The 27222-nt window shown below is 48.2% G+C and overlaps 2 protein-coding genes, 1 long non-coding RNA gene and 1 gene segment (V, D, J or C); 3 read left to right on the top strand and 1 right to left on the bottom strand.

The window, feature by feature from the left end:
- The window catches only part of LOC126929708 (immunoglobulin lambda-1 light chain-like), a 340164-nt gene that overhangs the window by 89243 nt on the left and 223699 nt on the right, over nucleotides 1-27222 (top strand).
- The window catches only part of LOC126929706 (immunoglobulin lambda-1 light chain-like), a 250860-nt gene that overhangs the window by 13402 nt on the left and 210236 nt on the right, over nucleotides 1-27222 (top strand). The window lies entirely within an intron of this gene.
- The window catches only part of LOC126929707 (immunoglobulin lambda-1 light chain), a 309873-nt gene that overhangs the window by 78000 nt on the left and 204651 nt on the right, over nucleotides 1-27222 (top strand). The gene's annotated exons all lie outside the window — the stretch shown is intronic.
- On the bottom strand, nucleotides 18068-20959 carry LOC126929803 (uncharacterized). Its single transcript, XR_007717280.1, has 3 exons — nucleotides 19573-20959; nucleotides 19134-19229; nucleotides 18068-18429 (listed from the first exon to the last, which is right to left on the bottom strand). It is a non-coding gene; the product is annotated as an uncharacterized LOC126929803 (long non-coding RNA).

Genomic DNA, 27222 nt, shown 5'->3' with positions numbered 1-27222 from the left:
CACAGATCGCGAGAACATAAACAGAAAATTCTCCTCCTTATACCGAACTGCACCACACACCTGGGCCCAGATCTTCATTTACAAGATGGTATCACATCAGACACAGACTGATCTGGGTCCCAGGTCCCCACAGGTTTCTGATGTTCTCTCAGATCCCCACACACAGCAGACTCTTCACCGCAGGGCGTTGAGCCAGCTCTTCCCCTCACAATGCCTGTTACAGGTTTACAAGTTACTCCTCTCCAATATGTTGGGGATTTGCTTTCACTGTGTGTGTGTGTGTGTGTGTATGTATGTATGTATGTGTATATATATATATTCACTGTGTATACATATACACACACAATGTGTATATATATTCACTGTGTATACATATATATACACATATATACACACAGTGTATATATATATTCACTGTGCATATATATACACACACATACATATATGTATACACACACACACACACACACACACACATATATATATATATTTGTATTTTCTTGGGTAAGCTGAGCCCATTGTACCTGGTCTTGAGTCAGGCAGGCGCCACACAGAGAAGGGGAATTCCTCCCTTAGAATGAGCAGTCCATGGATCAGGGAATCAGGGACCTGAGCAGCAGGTTCTGAATCCACACCTAGACCGAGGAAGTCCCTGAGCTCCCAGCCAACAGTGTGGAGAGGCCACCAGGGGAAGCAGAGAATCAACTGGCAAAGCTACCTGGGGATGGGGCGGGCCTGAGTGACAGGGAGATGCTGACATGCAGCAGGTGCCAGTGACCACGACCTCACACCTGGAGGAAAAGGGTCTTTATTTTCCTAGAAGATTGTCCTTGTGTCCTTGACACTGATGTAAACATTCTGGAATCACATTTAATCTTCAGCTCTTTTGCATGCTGACTCTCTCTGACACTTGACTTCTCACAACGCCCCCTCCTCCACACCCAGTTGTGCTAAAACAGCATCCCCCTCATGTACAGTGTCCTCCCTGAGGTCACAGGTGTCCTCCGTACTTTCCTTTGATCTGGGAGTCCCTGTCCTGCAGACATAGTGGCTTCTCCCTTCCTGGCTGCTCCTCCACATCCACTGTCCCTGGTCTTCCCCGACTCTCTCCTGGGGAAGCTGCCAAATCATAGCTCTTGATTTCTTTGTGAGTCACAAAATAGTTGCTCATTAACCTTTAGTTGACTTAAGTTCTTATTCATTAACACATTTTCCCCAGCAACTGAAGACATCTTATTTGTAATAAACATTCACTTCTGGGGGTCTTGGAGTTTGCAGCCCCCTCTCCTTCTCTTACGGAGCAAACATTTCCTTCACCTCCCCATCTGTCCCTGGTCCTGACAGCATCCTGGAGATACTGAGGCACAGCAGCTATGACCTACCTAGGAGCTCACAGCCAAGGCAGAAACTTTCAGCATCTCATGGATCTTCCAACACTCTGTGTGCACTTGGCAAATAAGGAATTTCATTGACCTCTATCACTCAGGGGCTGTGCCCTGGGGTGGAACCTGCACCTGTCCAAGGTGTGTGTTATCACCTGTACAGTGGAGATGAAGAGGGAACCTGCATTGGATTCTGGAAAGTACCATCTAAAACAGATTTAGGCCTACACCAGAAATTTCCTCTCTAACATAACATCTTTATGATTAGGACACATTTAGAGGCCTAGATCAAAATTAAATACCTCCTTCCTGAGCCAAGATAGAATGGAGGAGGGGACTGGGGACCCCAGAGAATTCCCCAGTTACCAGCATGACTCTATGGTCACCTCCCAGACTAGGTCAAAACCCATCCCATAGGAAATACTTCATATTCCCCCAGGAAATACAGACAAAGTGAACTCTGAGCTCTGCTATGACCAAGTGAGCCCAGGAGTGAGACTGAGCGCAGTGTGATGTGGAGATGTCTGCAGAGAATATGGAATCAATTCATATAGGAGATCCTGGGGGCAAAGGGCGGGAGGGCAAGGCCACCCCTAACCTCTTTGGGTCCCTTGGGGCTGAGCCCTTCTGGGAACCACAAGCCTCCTCCAGCAGCAGCCCCTGACTCTGCTGATTGGCAGCAAGGGCCGTTCTCTCCAACAAGGGGTTAAGGGAGACCTGGGAGGAGCCTGCCCAGCCTCAGATTTGAAAAGCAGCATTGGAGGTGCTTCAGCCATGGCCTGGTCCCTCTTTTCCTGGGTCTCCTGACTCACTGCACAGGTGCTGCCCCAGGGTCTCACCCACCTGCCCAGCCCCAGGCCTCTAGGTTCAGCCTGGCCCTCAGTCTGAGCTCAGCAGGGCCCTGTGTGTGGTGGGCAGGATGCTCATGACCCTGCTGATGGGGGAGGGGCTGGGGGTGCTGAAATGCCCCCACTCTGTGCTCCAGTGCTCATGGGTGCCCTGAAAGCCCTATTATTCCTGGGACTCACTCCAGTCCCGGCAAGTGGCAAGATATCCTTGGGTTGAGCCGCTCAGTTTCAACTTTTTTCTCTCCCTTTTTCTTTCCTTGCAGGCTCTGTCATCTCTTGTGAACTGACACAGTCACCCTCAGTGTCAGTGGCCCCAGGACAGATGACCAGGATCACCTGTGGAGAAAGTAACATTGGAAGTAAAAGTGCTCAATGGTACCGGCAGAAGCCAGGCCAGGCCCGTGTTTGGGTCATCTATGGGGATAGCAGGCGGCCTTCAGGGATCTGTGAGAGATTCTCTGGCTCCAACTTGGAGAACACAGCCAACCTGACCATCAACAGGGCCCAGGCTGGGGATGAGGCTATTACTGTAAGATGTGGGACATTAATGCTCCTCATCCCACAGTGACACAGGGAGAGGGAGGAGCAAGACACAGGCTGCCCTTTTCAGAGGCTGTCCAGGCAGGCTCTGCAGAGGGGGCACCAAGAGTGAATTTAGGGCTGAGGTGACAAGGATACATTGAGGTTTGGGGGACTCAGTTGTGATTTGGGGAAATGGGGACTGGTTGGAATATCAGGCCAGGGTCGACATCCTTAGTTGGGTTCTGGATTTCCATAGGGGATGAAACCCAGTCCTTGGCCTGAATATCCTGAGTCAGTTTCCAGAACTGCCCAGCTCAGGCTCCCGTGGCATCCTGCCATTCTCTTCAGGAAAACCAGTGGAGTGGATACTGTGGGATCCACCCATATTCCCTTTTCTTAGAATGCCCACTCAGCACTGCTGGTAGCTGTGGCAGTTCAGAGCTGTGCCCTCACTGAGAAGAGCTGTCAACGGAGAAACCTGTCTCCTCCAGGTTTGTGCCCCTTCTCAACAAGGTTTGGTTCCATAGCTGCCTGAGGTGAAGATCTCAAGACTCCCTTTCAATATAGGAGAAACAGAAAATCCTCCGAGTTTCACAGCTCCTTATTGGGATGGTAGAAGACTCAATGTGGGTCAGGGTGTTCTTGTGCCCGGTGTTGCCTCCCTCACTTAGTTTCACACCAGCTGTGCAAGCAAATTTCCATCTCAGAGTCTGCTTCCGGGCATCCCAAAATAACACAACAAGTCATCCCCAACTTGAGCCATCAGGAACCTGAGGAGGCCACAGTATACCAGAAAGCACCAGTTTATTCCTAATGATCATTGTGAGTCTGCAAATGCCCAATGAGATCTGAGTGTTTCTTGCATTTGTATGGAATGAAAGGGGTCTTGGCATGCCAGGTGCTCTGGGGTCTGAGGGAGAGGTAGAGTCAGATCCTCCTGCAGGAATCTGGGGTTGGGAGAAGCAGCCTCACCCCAAGCAGGGACCACAGATGCACCCACAGGGGGAGCTGCAGGATGGACACTGCCCATCTCCACCCTCCACATCCTGTGAAAAAAAAAATCATTCTTTCCACTCCTCCTTCAGACTATCAAAGTTGACACTTTGAAAGCCACAAGAGCCCACCCTTGTCAACAGAAAACCCACTCACATCCCCATCAGCCACACAATCTCCACATAAAGATTCTTCAAAAAATAGTAACAGTGGCCATGAAAAGGTATCTAAAATGTTACATAAATAGTTGAACTTAGATTACATATGAAAATGATACTGTTCTGATCAGTTAGGTAAATAAATCATTTGAGCTCATTTACCTTCTTCTCTTTGTATGTCTAACGTGGCGATTAGACCTTGGGATATCCATGAGGCTCACACCATATTGTGATTGAACAGTGCCCCTTCAGGTAACAGGGGCTGAGGAGTGACCTGCTGCAGGAAGTATCATCTCCATCCATAGGACATCAGTGTGAACCCAGGGAGAGGCACTGCTGCAAGAGAAATGAGAACAGAAGCATGGACCACCTGCTTGTGCAGGGGACTGAGCCTTCACTTTGACCAAATAAGTTTATTTTCCTATCTTCAATCCTGAACAAGAGGGCTTTCTGGAGTTCTTTTAATTTTCAGGCTTGTGTCCCTTCAAGTTTCAGGCTGTCTGGAGTCCCAGTCAGGGGACACTGAGGAAATCCAGGAGTCTTACTCTGACTCTGTTGTATTTCATCTGCTGGGGCCATCCCAAACCGCTGCATACCATTTCCTTTCCTGGTGCTCAAATAGCTGCTCTATGCACTTGTCATGGTTTCATAGCTCAATCTGAGTGGGAAGACAGGATAGTGTATGTTGTAATATTTAAATGGAACCTAAATCCTTTAATTGTTTTTGTTGTTGCTTTTGTGTTTTTTGAAAAAAAGTCCCGCTCTGTCGCCCAGGCTGGAGTGCAATGGCGTAATCTCGGCTCACTACAATCTCTGCTTGCTTGGTTCAAGCAATTCTCCTGCCTCAGCCTACTGAGCAGCTGGGATTCCAGGCCCCCGCCACCCCACCCAGCTAATCTTTGTATTATAGTAGAGATGGGGTTTCACCATGTTGGTCAGGCTGGCCTCCAGCTCTGGACCTCAGGTGACCCACCCGCCTCAGCCTCCTAAAGTGCTGGGATTACAGGCATGAGCCACCGCGCCTGGCCCAATCGTTTCTTCTAATATGAAATGTTGAAAGAGTTTTGTTATAGGCAGTGGGAAAGGTGAAAACAGATTAAAAACATTTTAAGAAAAAGAAAACAAAAACGTATGTACAGACTGTCTGTGTGTCTTCAGTGCTGCAAGGTTCAGAGAGGTCAGTTTTTTGGTTCCTTAAGGATGTGCCAAGATGGAGGAAAATGCCCCCACAAAGTCTGACACTATAGGCTGCCTCACCGTGTGCCTGTGCCTAGAGGAACTCCAGAGGCTCCAGCTGGACAAGGACAATGCACAGATGTGGCCCCGATGGGATCACCGGTGAGGCCTGGCCTGGTAGAGCCTGCCCCGGGCTACCCTGTGGTACCTCACGGCACCTTCAGCCAGAGGTGCCTGGGGTGAGGGATGAGCCTGCGTCTGCATCGTGGGAAAGGCTCTCACTCGGGGCCCTCCTAAAGCAGGAGCCTCGAGATGTGGGGATGCAGCATAAGAACATCGTGCTCTCCTGATCGTCTCTCACCAAGGGAGCGGGCTGCGGGGCTGTCCTTAGGATGTGGGTGCCTGGTTACCAGAGTTCTAAGTTCTTTGAGGGTCCGTCACCAAGGAAGTGAATTTACTTCTTTAAGATTCCGTACCTTCGGCTCCTTCCTTCCATAAGAACTACTTATAAGAACTTCCTTCCATAAGAACCCCCTGGGCTGCTGGCCGCTCACCCTCCCCCCAGGTCAGCTCCTTACCTGTACACAGGTAAGCCCACCCAGGGCCTGCTTGTACACCTGCGCCTGATGTGCACCTGGGGCCTAGGAATCCACTTGGGGCCTGCGATCCAACAGGGGCCTAATGTGGATTAAAAGTCATTTTGATTATTCTTACAGGGAGGAAAAGGCCTTCTAGCAATAAGAAGCACAGTTTCACATCAAACATGTAAAAATGATCAAAATCTCATGGAAGAAAGGTATCAATTTTAATCACTGAAATGTTAACTTTTGATAAATATGTAAGTTTATAAGGAAAAATAAAACCATGCTACAGTTATATGGAATGCTATAGAGTTTCTTTTATGTGGATTGAACACAGAAAGCTCCCACCTACTTATGGTCATAATTTTCTACCTTAATCTTCTTCTTCTTATGATTAATAGAAAAAATACCATGACAATGATGGTGATGATGGTTGAAGCACACAACTGAGGTTTAGTGACAGAAACATCAGGTGCTCCAGTTACAGTGCAGCCGTTCTTATTGGGGTGTGAAAATCAATCTTGTGTTCAGTATACACAGGAAACAGGAGTACATGTGGGGAGAACCACATTTCACTATACTTAGGTTTTTCACAGAAGAGCTACAGTTTATCCTGCACTCTCCATTCTGTGATCAAAAACCATGGAACAGAGAAGAGCGTTTCAACCTGAGACTCAGTTACCAGAAATGCACCTGCCCCACCTCCCTGCAACCATATATGCCACCTCTCTGTGCTGAGCCAGAAGGGTTCACATATGGCACAGACTGACGCTGGACTCCATAGTTTTCATCCTCCCAGGTGTCAGGTGTTCTGGGGTCACCCAGAGGATGGAAGCTCCTGGGTTCCCTCTTCTTGACCAGCAGGGAGCAGCAGAGCTGCAGCCAGAAGAGAGTCTGGGGCTGCCCAGGAGGAGCCTAAGAGGGAGGCCAACCCTGAAGGCTAGAGAGGTGTTCCAGGATCAGTCCTAGGTCTGGAAGCCCAGTAAAGTGCATCCTATCCCCTCGGGCTGCAGTCACCCCATCATGAGTGCTAGATTTACATAGCATCACCCAACTGACAGGAGATGGAGAATATGAGGACCTTACCTGGGAAATGCAGCTGGAGACACTCGGGCCCTGGTGTCAGCCTGGGCAGCTCCGAAAGGGCTGAATTTCCCTCGGAGATGCCCCTAGGTTGAGATGCTCTAGGAGGAGGGCACAGTGTGAGGAGATGGGGCTCCCAGGACCCAAGTCCTTCACCCAGGATGGCTGCCTGAGCCTCCTGCCCCTCTCAGGGTCTTGTCCCTCTCTGTTCAGCAACATTCTGAGGCGCTGAGTCCTCAGTCCTGGGCACTTCCACAGGCTCCCCCACCCCTTCTCCCTCTGCCTTTCCTTCCAGTCCCAGGCATACTCTGATTCAGGGGCGGCTCCTGTGCTCAGGGGAGTCTCAGGTCGGTGGGGTGGGGCATTCAGGACCCTGGTTCCTGGATGGGACATCCCCAGCCTCCTTGAGGAGACGGTTTCCACAGGGAAGGGAATTCTCACCAGTCTCAGGCCACAACTCTGGCCACCAGGTGGTCTTTGGCTCAGTGACAGGATACACCTCATTGCAGGGACCAGGGATCACCACCCTATGGAGCCCACACCCTGTGCAAAGACTGTGTCCCTGGGATTCTCACAGAGACCATGGGGCTTACAGTTGGATTTCCCATCAATATTTCATATAAACTTGTAAAAAGCACCAGAAAACCACACTGGACAGAGAACCCTGGTGCTTTTAACCAGTATACATAAGTTATTGATGCGAAAAATAAACAAACAATGGCAGAGCTGAGGATGGCAATGGCTAGTCCACTGTGGGGAAGGGGATGGCCTAGAAATATCAACACCATGGGTGAAATGAGACCGGATGTCCTGATGACTCCACATGGGTGAGCGGTTCCTTACATGACTCAACTATTCTCACTGAAATAGTTAACAGGTGTCCTAATGACACAATCCATCATTTAGATGAAATGACCAGGATAGGACATTTCCTCCAGCCAGGAAGACTGGACAAATTCATGAGCAGGGCTGGCCCAGTACACATGGATCTGAGACCCTTGGATCTGAGTCCCTCCAGCCCTCCAGGCGGACTCTGAAGAGGGGTCGTCAAGAGTGGATTTAGGACTTAGCTGACCAGGATATTTTGGGGTGTGGAGACTCAGCTGTGACTTAGGGAAATGTGGTCTGGTTGAATCATCAGACTGAGGTAGATACTCCTCAGCTGGTCTCTGGATTTCCACAGGTCATGACAAGCCAGTCCTTGGCCTGAATATCCTGGATCAGTCCCCAGAGATGAGCTCAGGTTCACGTCATTCTCTACAGAAAATCCAGTGGAGTGGACACTGTGGGATCTGCCCAGATTCTTTCTTCTGAGCTCACCCACCCAGCACTGCTGGGAGCTTGTGGCAGCTGAGAGCTGTGTCTTCACTGGGAAGTGTGGCTCAGTTCAGAAAACTGCCTCCTCTGGGTTTATGCTCTTCCTCAGCGAGGTTAGGTTTCATGACTGCCTGAGGTCAAGATCTCAAGACTCTGCCTCGATATAGGAGGACCTGAAAATCCGCCCAGCTCTACAGCTCCCTGTAGGAAAGACTGAGGCCTCAATGAGGGTCGGGGTCTCCTTCTGCCCAGTGTTGCCTCCCTCACCTCCTTTCACATCCTCTGTGCATGCAGTTTCCCATCTCAGAGTCTGCTACCAGGGAACCCAAATTAAGATCACCAGTCATCCCTAACATGGGCCATGCGGGACCTCAGGAGGCCACTGTACACTGGAAAGCACCCGTTTATTCCTAAATTAGCACTGTGAGTACCCCATGTCCAATGAGATCTGAGTGTTTCTTGCATTTGTATGGAATGAAAAGGGAGCCTGAGTTGCCAAGTGCTCTGGGTTCTGAGGGAGAGTTGGAGTCAGATCTCCCTGCAGGGAAACCTAGGGCAGGGGGAGCAGCCTCACCCCATGCAGGGACCACAGGATGGATCCTGCCCACCTCCACCCTCCACAACCTGTGCAAAAATCATTCTTTCTATCCCTCCTTCAGCCTATCAAAGTTGACACTTAAAAAGCCACTACAGCCCACCGTTGTCAACAAGAAACCCATTCACATCTCCATCAGCCACACAATCTCCACAGATTCTTCAAAACATAATAACAATAACCATGCAAGTTATATGATATGTATCATAAAAAATTGTACTTATATATTAAAATGATACTGTTTGATATGCTACATAAATAAAATACATTATTTAAACTCATCGACTTCTTCTCTTTGTATTTATAATGCAGTGACTAGACAGTGGGATTCCCATGAGGCTCACATCATATTGTGATTGGACAGTGCTGGTCTGCATGGCTTCAGGTTATGGGGCTGTGGAGTGATCTGGTGCAGGAAGCCCCGTCTCCACCCATTGGAAATCAGTGTGAACCCAGGGAGAGGCTGGTGTAAGAGAGATGAGAACCCAGGTGTGAACCGCCTGCTTGTGCAGGGGACTGAGCCTTCACTTTGAGCCAAATAAGCTATCTTCAATCCTGAACAAGAGGGCTTTTTGGACTTTTTTTTCAGGTTTGTGCCGCTTCAGGTGTGGGGTTGTCTGGAGTCCCAGCCAGGGGACACAGGAAATCCAGGAGTCTCACTCTGACTCTGGTGTATTTCATCTGCTGGGGCCATCCCAAAGTGCTGCATACCATTTCCTTTCCTGATGCTCAGATAGCTGCTCCATGCACTTGTCATGGTTTCAGAGATGAAACTACATGGAGAGACAGGATACTGCAGATTATATATTTAAATGGAAGCTGAATCCATTAATATTTATTTTAATATGAAACATTAAAAGAATTTTGTCACAGGCAATGGGGAAAGATGAAAAGAGAGTATAAGTGTTTTGGAAAAAAAAATGTACTTATCGAATGTGTGTGTGTCTTCAGTGTCGCAGGATTGAGAGTGGTCAGCTTTAGATTGCCCTGAGGATGTGCTCAGATGGGGGAAAGCAAGAAAGCAGGAAACACGGATCTCTGTGACCTGACACATAAATCACAGTAAAATGGAAATAAATCTTTCAATAAATCAAACATTCACAATAAATATCACTCTGGTGCACACAGAAAAGTCTGTTAAAAACTTTCCCTTTGTCCTGCCGGCTCATATCCCCATGGATCACCTGTGTGCAGAGTGGACTCTGTGGTCCCCATTTCTCAGGCTGAGAACTAGAGGCTGGGAAGGACAAGTCACCTACTTGTGAGAGGGAAGGGCAGGATTGGGAGCAGCGGACTCGGGCTCAGGACTGTGGCCGTGGTTGTTGCTCCCTTGTTCCCTCTACAGGGTCCCTCCCACATGTGCCTGATGTGCTCCAGGGATCGATGCTGCAGATGCATCAGCACAAAGCGTGGGGGTGGGGATGGGATGAGGCTGCAGCTGGGGAGACCAGAGACCAACAACACCCAGCAGAGGTTTCCACGGGGCGGGCAGCCCCATTTCCTGACAGTAGAAACAGCCTGGAGGTGGGTGCCAAGCCGAGGGCACTGCAGGGTGTGCCCAGGCCTGGAGGGTCACAGAGCCACAGGCACCTCGCAGCAGAGACCCTGAGGGCCAGGAGCTCACTCAGGTAAGGGATTTCAGCAGATCTTTCTCTCCTGAGGAAATCAGGTGCAAAAAAATTAAGATCCTGCCACCAGAAAAGACAAACAAGAACGTTAATCTCCTCAGCTGAGCCCCACTGTCCCAGGAAGCAGAATTCTCTGAGCCCAGGCCCAGGTGAGGGTGGGGTGAGGAGAGGAGCTCAGGGTGTAGATTTGCATGGAGGCCCCGCCCTCCTCTGAGGCAGAGGGGATAAGACAGGGCTGGGGGCAGGTCCAGTGCTGGGATCTCAGGAGGCAGCGCTCTCAGGACTTCTCCACCATGGTCTGGGCTCTGCTCCTCCTCACCCTCCTCACTCAGGGCACAGGTGACACCTCCAGGGAAGGGGCTTCAGGGGCCTCTGGGCTGATTCTCGGTCTCCTGCTCCTCAGGCTCACCTGGGCCCAGCACTGACTCACTGGAGTGTGTTTCTCCCTCTTTCCAGGATCCTGGGCTCAGGCTGCCCTGACTCAGCCTCCCTCTGTGTCTGGGTCTCCTGGACAGTCGGTCACCATCTCCTGCACTGGAACCAGCAGTGATATTGGGTATTATAATGCTGTGTCTTGGTACCAACAGCATCCAGGCAAAGCCCCCAAACTCATGATTTATGAGGTCAGTAAGCGGCCCTCAGGGGTCTCTGATCGCTTCTCTGGCTCCAAGTCTGGCAACACGGCCTCCCTGACCATCTCTGGGCTCCAGGCTGAGGACGAGGCTGATTATTACTGCAGCTCATATGCAGGTAGTGGTACTTTCCACAGTGGTCCAAGTTCATGGGGAAGTGAGATCAAAACCTGCCCTGGGTTCTCAGGCTTCCTCCTTGCTCTGAAGATGCTTCCTCACCCTGTGCAAGGGGCCTCCTGCAGCGCGGCCTTGAGAATTCTCCTCTCTCAGCTCCTCTCCTTTCCCGCCATGAATTCCAACAGGAAACCTGCCCTGTGGTTTCTCATCCAGGACAGGGAAAGCTTCCTGATGCTTGTGTGCTGTGGTCCCTGAATGTGCAACTCTTCCTAGCTCTACAAATGCAGGGACAGGGACAAGGAGCTGCCTGATTGCTGCAGTCACTGCTTTTTTTTCAGGGATGCCTTCACCACAAATGCATCACCATCTCCCACACTGTGGGTAGAATTTTAGCCAACTACATTCTAATGGTTATCGCCACAACCTTGATCTTAAATAACTGTGCAGCGAACATCCGTATGCAGCCTCCTTTGAGTTCCTGTGTGAATATGACCATAGGGTTCATTTCTGAAAGTGAAATTGCGGCTCAGAAAGATGTGTGTTTGTTATTTTCACCCACTGTTGTCAGAGTCCCCTCCAGAGGGGTTCTACCAATTTTCAATGCCAGCCAGAAGTACTTGTTCAGAGTATATTATTGAAAGTATAGGCCGGGCGCGGTGGCTCAAGCCTGTAATCCCAGCACTTTGGGAGGCCGAGACGGGCGGATCATGAGGTCAGGAGATCGAGACCATCCTGGCGAACATGGTGAAACCCCGTCTCTACTAAAAATACAAAAAACTAGCCGGGCGAGGTGGCGGGCGCCTGTAGTCCCAGCTACACAGGAGGCTGAGGCAGGAGAATGGCGTAAACCCGGGAGGCGGAGCTTGCAGTGAGCTGAGATCCGGCCACTGCGCTCCAGCCCCGGCGACAGAGCGAGACTCCGTCTCAAAAAAAAAAAAAAAAAAAAAGAAAGTGTAAATTTTTGCCAACCTACCAGACTGAAAAACATTATCTTGTTACAGTTTTATGTTTGAGTCTCCCATTCTGCTTAAGGTTGGGCCTTTTCACAAATAGTTCAGTACTCTTTATTTTTTTAGGATTTGGTAAACTTTTTCTTGAATATCCAGTTAGGAAGAATTTTAGTTTTTGTGGCCAGGCACGATGGCTCATGCCTGTAATCCCAGCAGTCTGGAAGGCTTAGACATGTGAATTGCTTGAGCCCAGGAGTTCAAGATTAGCCTGGGCAACACAGTGAACCCTCATCTCTAGTACATTAAAGAAAATAAACATAAATTTTAAAATGAAGTAGTTTAGTCTTTGTGGCCCAAGAATCAACTTTGGGGATATTACATAGGTACTTATAGCGTCATTTACAATGTAACCATTTAAAATGATAAAAAACCACTGTCAGCTCTGGGCCATACAAAAACAGGTGTCAGGCCAGTTCTGGCAGGGTGAGGGCTATTTTGGTGGGAAAGGGAAATGGAAGCCATTAGAGTTCCTTCTACCTAGAAAAAAATAGTAAATCAAAAACTGTATCATATCCCTGGAGGGATTGCAGAGATTAGTGCCGCCATCAAGGACTTGAAAGACACAGAGGTGGTGATCAGCACCACATCCCCATTCAACTCTCCCATTTGGCCCGTGCAGAAGATAGATGGATCTTGGAAAGTGACAGTGGATTATCATAAGCTTAACCAAATGGTGACTTCAATTGCAGCTGCTGAACCAGATGTGGTTTCATTGCTTGATCCAATTAACACATCTCCTGGTACCTGGTATGCAGCCATTGACTTGGCAAATGCCTTTTTCTCCATTCCGGTCCACAAGGCCCACCAGAAGCAATCTGCCTTCAACTGGCAAGGCCAGCAATATACCTTTACTGTTCTACCTCAGAGATACATCAACTCTCCAGCTTTATATCATAATATTTTTTTTTCTTTTTTTTTTTTGTTTTGAGAACGGAGTCTTGCTCTGTCACCAGGCTGGAGTGCAGTGGCACAATCTCAGCTCACTGCAACCTCTGCCTGCTGGATTCAAGCTATTCTCCTGCCTCAACCTCCTTAGTAGCTGGAGCTACACATGCGCACCATCACGCCCAGCTAATTTTTGTATTTTTAGTAGAGACAGGGTTTCACCATGTTGGCCAGGATGGTCCCAATCTCTTGACCTCGTGATCCAAATGCTTCTACCTCCTAAAGTGCTGGTATTACAGGCCTGAGCCACCACGCCTAGCCCTTTGTGTCATAATCTTATTCAAAGAGACCTTGATCACTTTTCACTTCTGCAAGATAGCACACTGGTCCATTACACTGATGATATTATTGGATTGGATTCAGTGAGCAAGAATTAACAAACACAATGGACTTATCGGTGAGACATTTGCATGCCAGAGGATTTGAAATAAATCTGACTAAAAATCAGGGACCTTCTACCTCAGAAAAATTTCTAGGGGTCCAGTGGTGTGGGGCCTGTTGAGATACTCCTTCTAAGGTAAAGGGTAAGTTGCTGCATTTGGCCCCTCCTACAACCAAGAAAGAGGCACAACGCCTAGTGGGCCTATTTGGATTTTGGAGGCAACACATTCCTCATTTGGTTGTGTTACTCTGGCCCATTTACTGAGTGACCCAAAAGGCTACCAGTTTTGAGTGGGTTCCAGAAGAGAAGAAAGCTCTGCAACAGGTCCAGGCTGCTGTACAAGCTGCTCTGTCACTTGTGCCATATAACCCAGCAGATCCAATGGTGCTTGAGGTGTCAGTGGCAGATAGCGATGCTGTTTGGAGCCTTTGGCAGGCTCCCATAGGTGAATTGCAGTGAGGTACCCCAGGATTTTGGAGCAAGGCCCTGCCATCCTCTACAGATAACTACTCTACTTTTGAGAGACAGCTCTTGGCCTGTTACTGGGCTTTGGTGGAAACTGAACATTTGACTATGAGTCATAAAGTTACCATGGAACCTGAACTGCCTGTCATGAACTGGGTTCTTTCTGATCCATCTAGCCATAAAGTGGGTCATGCACAGCAGCATTTCATCATCAAATGGAAGTGGTACATACATCACTAGGCTCGAGCAGGACTTGAAGGCACAAGAAAGTTACATGAAGAAGTGGCTCAAATGCCCATGGTCTCCACTGCGGCCACCCTGCCCTCTCTCCTCCAGCCTGCACCAATGGCCTCATGGGGAGTTTCCTATGATCAGTTGACTGGGGAAGAGATGGCTAGGGCCTGGATCATAGATGGTTCTACAAGATATGCAGGCACCACCCGAAAGTGGACAGCTGTAGCACTAAAGCCCCTTTCTAGAACATCCCTGAAGAACAGCGGGGAAGGAAAATCTTCCCAGTGGACAGAACTTAGAGCCGTGCCACTGGGTGTGCACTTTGCATGGAAGGAGAAATGGCCAGATGTGCGATTTTATACTGATTCATGGGGTGTAGCCAATGGTTTGGTTGGATGGTCAGGTACTTGGAAGAAACATGATTGGAAAATTGGTGACAAAGAAACTGGGGGAAGAGCTATGTGGATGGATCTCTCTGAGTGATAAAAAACTGTGAAGATATTTGTGTCCCATGTGAGTGCTCACCATTGGGTGACCTCAGCAGAGGAGAAGTTTAATAATCAAGTAAATAGGATGACCTGTTCTGTGGATCCCACTCAGCCTCTTTCCCCAGCCACCCCGTCATCCCCAATAAGCCCATGAACAAAGTGGCCATGATGGCAGAGACGGAGGTTATGCATGGGCTCGGCAACATGGACTTTCACTCACCAAGGCTGACCTGGTTATGGCGACTGCTGAATGCCCAATTTGCCAGCAGCAGAGACCAACACTGAGCCCTCAATATGGCACTATTCCTCAGGGTGATCAGCCAGACACCTGGTGGCAGGTTGATTGTATTGGACCTCTTCCATCACGGAAAGGGCGGAGGTTTGTCCTCACTGGAATAGACACTTACTCTGGATATGGGTTTGCCAATCCTGTATGCAACGCTTCTGCCAAGACTACCATCTGTGGGCTCACGGAATGCCTTATCCACCATCATGGTATTCCACACAGCATTGCCTCTGACCAAGGCACTCACTTTACAGCTAAAGAACTGCAGCAGTGAGCTGATGCTCATGGAATTCACTGGTCTTACCATGTTCCCCATCATCCTGAAGCAGCTGAACTGATAGAAGGGTGGAATGGCCTTTTGAAGTCGCAATTACAATGCCAACTAGTTGACAATACTTTGCAGGCTGTGGTAAGGTTCTCCAGAAGGCCATGTATGCTCTGAATCAGCGTCCAATATACGATACTGTTTCTTCTCCTGTAGCCAAGATGCATGGGTCCAGGAATCAAGGGGTGGAAGCAGAAGTGGCTGAGTCCTTTAGTATTTATGTAATTCCACTGAGACAGGGTATTAGTTGTGTCCCAGAAAGGTGAGGTCAGGGGTGTGTTCATAGGATTTGAGAATCTATGTTCAGGGGTTCAAGGCAGGTCTTCAAATAAGGAACTCCCTGGACTTGGACACATCTGGGACATCGCAGCTCGGGCTGGTGGGTGCTGGGAGCTGAGGGGCACCTAATGAGTCTGGATTAGTAATTATTTTTTAAATAAGTGACCTCTTTGTGCCAGTGAGAACCATGTTGTCCTAAAGCAAATTGTTCATCTGGGTAAGTGCTGTTTAGAAATTTCCTGAGCAATGGGTGCCTTTAGTGATGATTTACATCCTCACCCTCCTGGACAGAAAGGTCCTGAGGCTTTGACATGGTGACACAAGTATTTTCTCAGTCCCAGACCTTTCAAGTGTCAACCCCGTTCCCCACCAGGATGAAAAGGATAATGCAAGAGGGAGAAATTTATTAAATTCATACAGAGAAACAGACGTCTCCACAAGCAGGGATAAGAGAGTCGGGATCAGCTGAGCCAGTCCTATCAGAGCTGATTCCCCTGTGATAGAAATGACCCCCACTTCTACCCCTAACACCCACCCCCCTCAGGCACATTAAAGTAATTACATTATCTTCCCATCTCCATGTCTTTCTATGGACACATAGACATGCTATTTCCTTTTCCAGGCAAAATTTTCCTCATCCTCTAAGTCCCAGTGTAAACCTCTTTAACAGACCCATAAGGTCCCACAGCTGCCTGGGCTGAGCTGAGGTTGGGGAGGGAAGCCCTGCCCTGCCCTTGTCTAGTCCTTCCCAGTGGCGTCTCCAGGCTCTTCCTCCCTCTGCTGGGGCCTCCTCTCCTCTCTGCAGCACCCCCGATGCCTCCCCATCTCCTGTCTCCCCCAGCCCCAGGCCCTCCATCTGCAAACCCTGGATCCTCCCCCTGCTCCATGTCCAGGCCCTGAAGAACAACCCAGGCCCAGAGACTCGGGCAGAATCTTCCATCCCACCAGCTTCGGGGCAGACACGGGGGCATCACAGCCAATGTTCCCTGAGGACTCCAGCCAGGGACAGGCCTGAGCTCCCTGGATATCCTCTCACATGCCACACACACAGCCCCAGTAGGATCATTTAGGAAGCCCTAGAACCACCTGAGCCTTGGATGAGATACTCTGAGGCCTTCTGGATTAGTCCTCCTGGGTATACCTCACTCCACACACCCAAATCTTCCTTTGTGGGTTAAGATCCTTCCCAACCCAATTTGAACAAGACCCTGACTCTCTTTTCCATTAATCACATGAACTTGATAACTGGATGCATTAAAGATGAACTCACAGACCCATCTGAACATTGGAAAATGAGTTTTCTTCTTTCATTTATTCATTTAATCATTTTTCTTCAATACCTGTAAGAAAGTCCAACTTTCTAAAGATTCACTGATGTAAAATACAGGCATCAACTGAGTGAAGAATCTGAAACTGGTGGATAATTTGCTCACTCTTCCTCAAGGAAATGTGCATCCTCTTCATTATTGTCACATCCAAGAAGGTTGTGTCCTCTCCAGGGTCAGTGCTGCCACAGTGTCCACCCTGGACACGAGCACATTGCAAGAAATTGGCCCCAGGGATCAGCTCCTTTAGAAAAACATGCGGTTTCAGTGAGAAGGGATGAAGCTTCTCAGTCCCTTTTTGTTTGCTTGGTTGGTGGTTTTTGTTTTTGTTTTTGTTTTTTTTGGTGACAGAGTCTTGCTCTGTCACCTAGGCTGGGGTGCAGTGGCACGATCTTGGCTCACTGTAACCTCCACCTCCTGGGTTCAAGCAATTCTCCTGCCTCACCCTCCCGAATAACTGGGATTACAGGTACCCACCACCACACCCAGCTAATTTTTGCATTTTTAGTAGAGACAAGGTTTCACCATGTTGGCCTGGCTGGTCTCAAACTCCTGACCTCAGGTGATTCTCCCGCCTCGGCCTCCCAAAGTGCTGAGATTACAGGTGTGAGCCACTGCACCCAGCGCCTCTTTCTGACGGGACACTTTCCGGCTGGAGGGAGAGGGAGCCACTCTTCCATCTCCATTTCCTTGTAGAACAGGCTCATTTGGGCTACTATGGAACCATCCAGAACACCTGCTCAGTGTAGCTGACTGACCCCAGAGCCTCATTCATCCTGAGAGGATGACAGAGGTTGGGAGAGCCCTGCCCAACTGTGGGCTCAGGAGGCAGAGCTCCTGGCATTTCCCCATGGCCCATGACCCTCTCCTGCTCCCCCTCCTCACTCTCTGCACAGGTGCCACCTAGGACCTGAACCCAGGCTCAGCTCCCACAGAAACCTGAGCCTGACCCAGACCCTGAGTTCAGCCCAGGAGATTTTTCAGTCGATGGAACCCTGAGAATGAGCCCCACAGTCTCCTGATTCTGCAGGCTCTGTGGTCTCCTAAAGGCTCAGCTGTGTCCAGTAGAGTTGGCCATGAGATACCTTCCCCCACCTGCTCAGGAGAGAGTGGAACAGGCAACAGTGCAGAAAAAACCAGCAGGAGCCCAGCCAGGCCCTGCATCCAAAACAGCGACCAATCCCCACAGATTCTGCAGCTCTAACCTGGAGTACAGCCCCAGTGAGCCCACCACCTGCAAGCCGAGGTGGGCTCCTCACACAGCCAGGCCATCATGGGGGATGGCAGTGAGCCAAGGGACACAGCCCTGCCACCACCCTGGCACTCACATTCTTTCTCCCCTACCCTGGTCAGTCTCTGTGCCACAGAGCCCAGTATCTGAATTCAGGACACCTGCACTCAACCTGGACCTGCCACAGCTTTTCTTTGTTGTCTTGGGCAATGTAATCTCTATGGGCTCAACTTTACCTGCTGTGAAATGGGAAGCCTTATACTGACTTTAAGAATTTTCTTCCTAATTAAATGATAAAAATGACCAAAAACAGGTTCTCATTAATGAGAGAGAAACTCTGCAGAGGTCTGAATGGGTAGCACAGTTTTTGGAGTCTTGTTCTTCCTCTCGGGGAATCCAGGAAAGAGCTCAGCACAGAACATGTTTTCTGCAATGGAAGGAAAGGGTTTCCCTGGTCAGAACAAACAGCAGATTCCTTGTTTCAAATCTCTAGCCTATGCTCATATAGAAATCCTCCCACCACAAGCCCCAAACATTTGTGATGAAATCAAATAATCCCAACAGAGGTAATAATAAGAATGATGAAAATAACGATGGTAATGATAGTGATGATGATGATGATGGTGATGCTGATGATATCACAGCACAACTGAGCTTTAATGTCCAAAAACACCAGATGTTCCCAGTGAATTGTAGCTGCTCTTAATAGGTGGTGGGAGCATCAGTCTTGCTTGTAAATACATAGACATTCTGGGACCCTGTATGGTTCTGACTGGGTTACAGAAATTGCACCTGCCCCACCTTCTCGGGCACCACATTTTCAACCTTTCTATGGTGGGCTAGGCAGGGCAGGGTGGGTCACACTGGCAGAGAGTGAGGCTGGACTCTGGTCTGAAACCTCTTAGATGAAAAGTACTGTGAGGTCACCTGGAGTAGGAAAGTTCCTGGGCTGAGTCTCCTCTTCCAGCAGGTGGTGGCAGAGCTGCAGCCAGTGGGAGTCAAGTGTCCCAGGGTCAGTTGTAGGACTGGAAGTCAGGACAGCCCATCCCCCATGCCGACCACTTTCTGACAGTCAGATTCACAGAATCACCCAGGACACTGACAGGAGTCCAGACACAGTGAAAGCCTCACCTGGGATACACAGCCGGAGGTGCCTGGGCCCTGGTGTCAGTCTGGGCAGCTCCTGCAGGGCTGGGATTTCCTGGGAGATACCCCGAGGTCAAGGAGCTATAGGAGGGAGCACAGTGTGAGGGGACGGGGTTCCCAGGGCCCAAGTCCTTCACTCAGGATGGGCGGCCTGAGCCTCCTCCCATTCTTAGGGCCTCACCCCTCTCTGTCCAGCAACATCTTGGGGAGCTGAGCCCTCTGTCCTGGGCACTTCCAGAGACACCTCCTGAACCCTCTTCCCTCTGCCTCTCCTTCCAGCTCCAGGTGGACTCTGACTCGGGGGCAGCACCTGTGCTCGGGGAGTCTTGAGTGGGTGGGGAGGGGCATTCGGGGCCCTGGTCCCTAGATGGGGCATCCCCAGACTCCTTGAGGAAACACTCTTCAGAGGAAAGGGGATTCTTACCTGCCTCAGGTCACAGCTCTGACCACAGGGCTGTCCTTGGATCAGTGACAGAATCTGCCAGGCTGATATAAAAATTATTAACCCAGGCTACTAAAAATTTACATACACAGAAATGAGACACCAGAGATGAGCAGGCAGAGGAAAGAGCATGTGAGGACACAGCAAGGAGGCAGCGACCTGCAAGCCAAGGAGAGAGGCCTCAGGGGAAACAAACCTATAAACACCTTTATCTTGACTCCCCAGCTTCCAAACTGTGAGAAAATAAGTGTCTGCTCTTAGGCCTGTAGGTCTTTGGCATCTGCAGGATTCCTCAAAGATCTGTTTGGGGAAAACATGTAACTTCCCAATACTAGTTTTCTAGTAAAGACTAGGCCTTAAGCATAGGGCTTTGCATCATCCTATTCCACATTATGAAAGTCTTCTTGAGGTCCCGCTTGTAAAACAATCACCAATGCATCTGGCATATGTTAAGGGCTTATACATAGTCATTCTGAGTGATCTGGTGATTTACGGAAAATGGCATTTTATGGGCACCAGGGCTACTGTGAACCTTGGTCTGAGGACCATAATTAGTCCCAGTTCCCTGATGGTGCTCAAGTGCAAAGGGTGTAACTGTGGCTTCCTCTGAAGCCCCTTCTATTGGGTAAAATCCTGAAATTCACCTGGTCTTTCTGATCTTGAGAAATTACCCAGAGAAGGCCTTCAGGCTCAGGGCTCAGACAAGAACTGGGGCAAATGCTTTAGGAAATAGAGAACAGATTTGCATCCCCTGTTCACCAGGCTTTGTTCATCTAACAAAGACACAAGAATAAAGAAAGTAGATTTGCATAAAGAGCCTCCCCTTCCTATGATAAAAGAGACCTGGGGGTCCCTCCGCAGCTGTGGACTCAGAGGCAGAGCTCTGGGGCATTTCCATCATGGCCTGGACCCCTCCCCTGCTCACCCGCCTCACTCTCTGCACAGGTGCTGCCTCCCAGAGCTCAGCCCCCACAGGACCAATAATCAGCCTGGCCCTGACATTCAACTCAGCGCAGGGAGTGATGCAGGGTGTGGGGCTGTGGGAGTGAGAGTCTCATCCTCAGAGTCACCTCTTCTGTCCTCTCTTGCAGGCTCCGTGGTTTCCTCTGAGCTGGCTCAGGAGTCTGTGGTGTCTGTGGCCTTGTTACAGATGGCCAGGATCACCTGCCAGGGAGATGGCATAGGAAACTACTACACAAACTGGTGCCAGCAGAAGCCAGGCCGAGCCCTAGTAGGGGTCACCTGTGGTAACAACTGTCCCTCAGGGATCCCAGACAAATTCTCTGGCTCCAAATCAGAGAAGAAGGCCATCCTGACCATCACTGGGACTCAGGTTGAAGATGAAGCCGACTATTACTTTCTATCACGACAGCAGTGGTACTCATCCCACAGTGACATCACTCATCCCACAGTGACACAGGCAGATGAGGAGATGAGACAAATACACCTTCACTGTGTCACCCTCTTCCTCCAGCCCCAGCAGGACTGTGGACACAGCCATGAGCAGGGCTAATGAAGTATGAATGGATCTGAGCCCTCCAGGTTGCCCTTTTCTCCAACCCTCCAAGCAGGTTCTGCAGAGGGTGGGTTAGGAGGGAATTTTGGGCTGGTGGGATCAGGCTGTCCTGGTATTGTTTGCACTGGATGTGTCTTGGCTCAAGATGACTGGCCAGAACGACAGTAGCAAGAGGCAGCCATTGAGTGGTCATGGTCCCTGAATTTCCTGTTGTACTGTCACGCTAAGGCAGTGCCTCTACTCTGTGGCCCAAATGCCCTGGATTATTTCTCTGAACTGCCCATGTTTAACTGAGACCCTCACACCTCAGCTCCATGGCATCCTCACGTTCTGAACAGGGAAGCCTTTCATAGTGAGTACTGTGACATGCCTTCGATCCCATAGGGGATGATTGTGGAGACAGGAGCCTCCATCCTTTCCTTTGGATCTTGTGGAGAGGCCCCTGGGAACTCTCCAGGAGTCCAGGCACTTCCAGGTAGAACCAAACCCCTGGTCCTCAGGAGGTGTCACCTGCTTTTCTGTTCCATGTTCTATTAGCACCAGGAGCAAACCCAAGGCCCCACTGATGTTGAAGGAGCCACCAATCTCATTTAAACTCTCCAGGATGTGTGTGCCCACAAAGGGGACCAGACAGAGAAATCAGAAGCATTTGCTGCATCTGTCCTCACTGCAGCCCAAGCAGCAGCAAAACATGTTAAGATTCTTTTTCGGATGGTAGTTTTCTCAAAGATTTAATTTTCTTTGAAATACAAAATCATTGTCCCTTAAAATCCAGGGCCTTGGAAAGAGTAAGAAATGGTGCTTGCATGGAGGATGAAGACTGGGGACCTTACACTTCACTGTCTCCTTTTCCCCAGAGCTCATCTACATCTGCGAAGAGAGTAGAAACCGTGGTAATGCCCTTAGGATAAACCTGGCCACCTGCTCTGGCCTCTGAATTCAGCCCAGCTGGACATCTTGGCTGCAACTTCATGAGGAGCTGAGAACCACCAAACTAACTGGCTCCTGAATTCTAGATGCAGCAAAGTGACAAGATCACAAACATGCATTCTCTTAACATTCTAAGTATTAAGAGTCATTTGTATTAGGGCATGAGGTTGAGTCCTCAGAAGAGCTTTGCCTTGGAACTTGGGAAAATATCAGCCTACACATAAGGCTGCTCTGGTCTCTACTAAGAAAATGTAGATGCAAGGTGAAGAAGGTGAGGCAGGAAATTAAAGAAATGAAGAAAAATAAAATTAAAAAGAGAAAGAAATATGCTTTCCTGTATTAGGCTGACTTGTCACAAAGGCAGCAATGGGCACAGCCCAGACCCAGGGAAAGTCTTGATAATACTATCTAAGAAGCTGGAACACAAAGGAATGTGCTCTGGAGACTCTCCCAGCACTCCTTCAACATAAGAAGAAGAAAAACACATTTTCCTTTGTTTTATGGTATGAGTTTATAAACTCCTGCTCTGTGTAACTGGTGACTTCAAGTATTCTGTCTTATCTAAGCAGGGAAGTGAGGGTCATAAGCCGTCTGAGCAGGCCACCTGGGCACCATAGTGAAGGCCATGGAATAAGCCATGCTAGGCACTAGGCAAACCTAGATAATGGGCATCTGGGTTGCATAGCAATGGTCATGTGTGATCCTGAGTTATGAACCTGTTCCAATGTGATTAACTGTTTTTGTCCTGCCTCTGTGTCCCTGCTTTTACACCACTGTAAGCCTTCTTCAACCTAGCCCACCCCTTTTTAGAGTGTGTATAAAAGTCAACTGCTGTCTTTGTTCTGGGCTCAGTCTTTGGATGTTAAGTCTGCTGGGTAGTCTGAGTGCACTCAATAAAGATATCCTCCTGTATACACCCCGAGGTCTCTCTCTGGTCCTCCTGATCCCACAACAAAGGTTCAAACAGTTTCAATACTTTTACTGAATCCAAAAATAAAAGACTAAAACAGAGAAAGAAATGTAAGAATATTCTGAATCCAACAAGGAAAAACTTACACAGTCTGCATTCAATCAACATTTCCTACAAGGAAACAAGAAAATATATGCTATAAGAAACAGAAAAATTAATCAATCCAAAGTGACCTTGAAATTTCACAGATGATAAACTTTGTAGGCAGGAACACACAACAGAAACTTTTTTTTTTTTTTTTTTTTTGAGACCAAGTTTTACTCTTGTTGCCCAGACTGGAGTGCAAGGGCACAATCTCGGCTCACTGCAACCTCTGCCTCCCAGGTTCAAGCAATTCTCCTGCCTCAGCCTCCTGAGCAGGCACCCACCACCATGCCCAGCTAATTTTTGTATTTTTAGTAGAGACAGGATTTCACCATGTTGGCCAGGCTGCTCTTGAACTCCTGGCCTCAAGTCGTCTGCCCACCTCGGCCTCCCAAAGTGCTGGGATTACAGGCAAGAGCCACCACACCCAGCAACAGAAATTCTTATAACTATGTTCTACTTCTTCATGAGGGTAGAAGATGGATTTACCAGGTTAAGTAGAGACAAAGAAGACATAAAGACCCAAGTTAAACTTTTAGAAATGATCCCTAAAATGTCTCTGACAAAAAATATACTTAATGAGCTTGATTACAGATTAGATGCTGTGAAAGAGTAGATGAGTAAACTTAATAATGTAGCAATGGAAGCCATCCCCCCAAAAAAACACACACAAAAAAGAAAAGATAAAAAAGGTAAATAGAGTATGTGCGAATATTGGACTTCATCAAATTGCCATGATACTATAATTAGAGGCATAAAAGGAGACAAGATTGTTGGGGGAAGAGAAGGGATAGAAAAACAATGTAAATCGTGACCAAAGTGTTCTAAGTTTTGTTAAAATCATAAACGCACTGTTCCAAAAACCTGAGCAGATCCCAGACACAAACACACACACACACACAGAAAAAAACACACACACATAAAGAAAACAACACTCAACATCATCAAATTGGAAAAAAAAATATGATAAAGAAATGCTCTTCAAAGTAGCCAGAGAGAAAATACGTGTTAGATTCAGTGAACAACATAATGATAAAAGTAGATTTCTTATTAGGAGCAATGCAAGCAGGAGGCAGTGGAGCACTATTTATAGAGTACTAAGAAAAACAAACTACAACCCAAAGCATTCTACAGACTCAATGCAATCCCTAAAAACATACTAATGACTTTCTTCACAAAAATAGAAAAAAAAGTCTAAAATTTGTATGGAACCACAAAATACCCTGTATAGCCAAAAACAACAAAGCTTAAGACATCACACCACCTGATTCAAAATATACTACAAGCTACAGTAACCAAAAACAGCATAGTAATGCCATAAAATAAGACACTCAGAATAATAGAACAGAGAATCTGGAAACATATCCATGTATTGACAACCAATTGACTTTCAACAAAGGTATCAAGAACATACATTGGAGAAAGGACACCATTTTCAATAGGCAGTGCTGAGAAAAGTGGAGATCCACATGCAGAACAATGAAACTAGAACCCATCTCTCTCCAAATAAAAAATCAGCCCAACAAGGATTACAAACCTTATAAAACAACTAGAAGGGAACATAGATTAAATTCTTCAGGACTTTGGGCTACACAAAAGTTTTATGACTAAGACTTCAAAAGAACCGAGAACAAAAACAAAAATAGACAAATGGGAGTTTATTCAACTAAAATGCTTCTGCAAAGCAAATGACAGATTGAAGACAGCCCTTAGAATGGGAGAGGGTATTCATGTGGACAGGTTCTAATATCCTGTTCGTCTGAAAAGGCATAATATCCAGTGTAAGAAAAGAGGACAAGGCTCTAAAACAACTCATTAGCATTAAAAAGTCATTTTAAAATGGGCAAAGGACCTGAATAGACTTTTCTCTAAAGAAGACACACAAATGGCAAACAGGTATGTGTTTAAGGTGACTATTAATAATCAGGGAAATGCAAATTAAAACCCAAATGAGATATCATCTCACCACTGCTGGAATGTCTATCACCAAAACATAACAAGGCCAGGTACAGTGGCTCACGCCTGTAATGCCAGCACTTTGGGAGGCCGAGGTGGGCAGATCACGAGATCAGGAGATCGAGACCATCCTGGCTAACATGATGAAACACCGTCTCTACTAAAAATATAAAAAAATTAGCTGGGCATGGTGGCAGGCTCCTGTAGTCCCAGCTACTCAGGAGGCTGAGGCAGGAGAATGGCGTGAACCCAGGAGGCGGAGCTTGCAGTGAGTCAAGGTAGCACCACTGCACTCCAGCCTGGGTGACAGAGCAAGACTCCGTCTCAAAAAAAAAAAAAGCCTAACAAATGCCAGTGACGATGAGGAGAAAACGAAGAAAAAAATCACATGATTGTCTCAACAGTCAGATCAAATGCTTTCTTTCAAGGAAACATTTTCTTTGGTTGTTTTTTCTAGTATTGTCAGAACATCACGCACAATAAGATTTGCGGTACAGAAGTTACAGGGGATGTTATTCCATGCAAAGTATCTGGATATCCCATACCCAATTCTTAGAACTTACTGATAAATGCTAAAAGGTTATAATTTTGTATTTTCAAATATTCTGGTGGCCAGAAACCTCTTCCTTGGCAAGTCTTGAGTACAGGTGTCTGAAAGGATGACTAGAATGTAGGCAGGTATTGTGTGGCAGTGGGGTCACACACAGGAAACGTTTCAGTCAAAGAGAAAAACAGATGGAGGCTGAAACACAGAGATCATATGTTCGAGAAATAAGGAAATTCCATACTAATGGGAGCTGAGAGAGAACAAGATATGAACCACCTATTTCTCTCTGGACATCTCATTGGGATCTTGTCCCTTTCCCAGCACACCACTCATGTGGATTTTAAAACTGTCTGCTCTCAAAACATTTCTTGCACATCATTAGAGTCTAGCACTGGAATCAAGCTCAGTTTGATGAGACCAGGGAAGTAAAGCACCAAACCCAGGCATTCTTAGAAGGGCTTGTAGGAGACAAGAGCACGTTGTCAAAAGCAGAGAAAGTGAGACTTTCCACTGTGGTTTAAACCACAGCTTCTGGAATTTCACTGGGCCCACAAATCCCCTGAGGGTTTTGGTTAACATACAGCTGTACCCTCGGCATGTCTTGGTATGGCCCCAGATTCTCCATGTCTAGCAGCTTCCAGGTGAGGCTGATGCTGCAGATCCTCCAAGGACATTTTGAGGGCTTAGCTCCTATTCACCCTCCTCACTCAGGCACAGGTAAGACTCACCTAAGGAAGAAACCTGAGAAGCACGGGTGAACTCTCCCTCCTCTCCTGGTGTCTTAATATCTTTTGTGTTGCTATAAACAATACCGGAAGCTGGATAGTTTGTAATGGAAAAAAAAGGGTTTATTGGGGTCATGCTTCTGATGGCTGGAAAGATCAAGATTGGGTATCTGCATCTAGTGAGGGCCTCAGGCTGTCCCCACTCATGAGAGAAGGCGAAGGGAGGCTGGCCTGTGCAGAGATCATTGGGAGAGAGAAAGCAAGCTTTTTTTCTTAACAAAGCTGCCGGGATGTAATTGAATCATATTCATAAAGTGCTTAATACAGGGCGTAACACATTCAAGTGCTCCTTAGTTGACCGCAATCATTACCGACCTTGCTCATGAAAATTAGACCTCAGATGGAGGAAAGGCAGTGCCGAGGGTTTCAGATTGTTCTAAACGAGAGAGATTAAAATGATTTAAAATAGAGGCCCAGGAGCTGAGGTGAGCATCCCCAGGTGTTCTCCTGCCAACTCCCCCAATGTCTCAGAAGCTGTTTTCAGGTGAAGTCAGCCAGGGAGGAAAGTGGGGGAGTCCGTAGAACCAAGGATTGCAACTTCATCCATGAGGAGGAGGCGTAGCCAGCCAGGCGGGGAAAGGCTGCTGAGCTCATCCGAAGGGTGTTCAAGGTTTTCTGGCCCCATAGTCCTGGGCCATCCCTCCCTGCCCCGGGCCTCATTCCTCAGCTGACAGCCACAACCTTGAGAGAGGCCTGTGAGTCTGATCAGAAATCCCGCCAGGGCCCCGAGCGGGCAGGCATGGGAGGGAGGTATCTAGGGTCACAGAAGACACTATTTGCTGACTGTGGGGTTGGGACAGGTTCCTTGAGAGGAAATTCGGGCACTGTAGGGGAGGAAAACACA

This window comes from Macaca thibetana, chromosome 10 (genome assembly GCF_024542745.1).
Source record: "Macaca thibetana thibetana isolate TM-01 chromosome 10, ASM2454274v1, whole genome shotgun sequence".
NCBI classification, from domain to species: Eukaryota; Metazoa; Chordata; class Mammalia; order Primates; family Cercopithecidae; genus Macaca; species Macaca thibetana.
The sequence above is the reverse complement of the archived record's forward strand: the minus strand, read 5'-3'. Positions and strand labels throughout refer to the sequence as shown.